Below are 1,232 nucleotides of genomic sequence, written 5' to 3' on the forward strand. Positions count from 1 at the left end.
AAATCTGACTCTGTTGCCCATGCTGGAGTGGTGTGATCTCGGCTCACTTCAGCCTCCACCTCCCAGGTTTAAGCAAATCTCTCACCTCAGCCTGCCTAGTAGCTGGGATTACAGGGACATGCCACCACGCCTAGCTAATTTTTGCATTTTTAGTAGAAACCAGGTTTTACCATGTTAGCCAGGCTGGTCTCAAACTCCTGACCTCAGGTGATCCACCCGCCTCAGCCTCCCAAAGTGCAGGTATTATAGGCATGAGCCACCACGCCCGGCCTCATCTGTTACTTTCTTAATGTTTAATAGAGAAAAGGGACAAAGCAGTTCTAACTAGGAGTTGATAGGATAGAGAAGTTCTTAAATCAGATGTTTTAATGTCTTAAATGTATATATAATATCATGTGTTCAAATCTAATTATAAATATGTTCAAAGTTAAAAATAAATCGTTTTTAAAAATTAACTTGTTTCCTCCATAACTGTGATCCACGATTTTTCTCTAATGTAAAAAGCATTAACAAAATTGTCTATTTTGCTACTCTTTGTAACTTAGGTATTCTGCAAGTCTTATTAATGTGACTTAAGTTTTATTTCTAAAACAGTTTTGTTTTTACATCCTAATTTCTCAGTGATCCACTCTAGAACAAGGAATAAAACTTGGGTTTCAGGTGAACAGAAAAAATTATAAGACTTTAACCTTTTCTTTTTTGAATCCTTGGTAAAACTGCTATTGTCTATTCTTATTTAGAACACCCATTATATTGATAGATATGTACACGCTTTTTTTTATAAACTATAAATAATATCCAGCCTAAATGAACAAAACATGAAGCTTGAGTATGTGTGTATATTATCTCCCCAAAAGTGACAAATTAATGATTACAAAGTCAACATATACTGTATCACAAGGGAAAAATGGTAAAAATGTGTGTTATTTATTCAGCAGTCATTTAATGAGAGCCTACTGCACATACAGAGCATTGCCAACTCTATGAGTGATGCAAACAGTGAACACAATACAAGTCAATATTGGGTGTTCAAAGAGTTATACAAATCAGGAGCCATGAGAGTTGAAAGGAAAAACAGATCACTTCTATTTGGGATAAAGTTGATGGCACTGAATCAATTTTTATGGTTTACAAACCACGTATTTCAGGAATCAGCTAGGAAAAGAAGAGATATTAAATAAGCCGGCCGGGCGCGGTGGCTCACGCCTGTAATCCCAGTACTTTGGGAGGCC

This window comes from Cebus imitator, unplaced genomic scaffold, assembly GCF_001604975.1.
Source record: "Cebus imitator isolate Cc_AM_T3 unplaced genomic scaffold, Cebus_imitator-1.0 Scaffold108, whole genome shotgun sequence".
NCBI lineage: Eukaryota > Metazoa > Chordata > Mammalia > Primates > Cebidae > Cebus > Cebus imitator.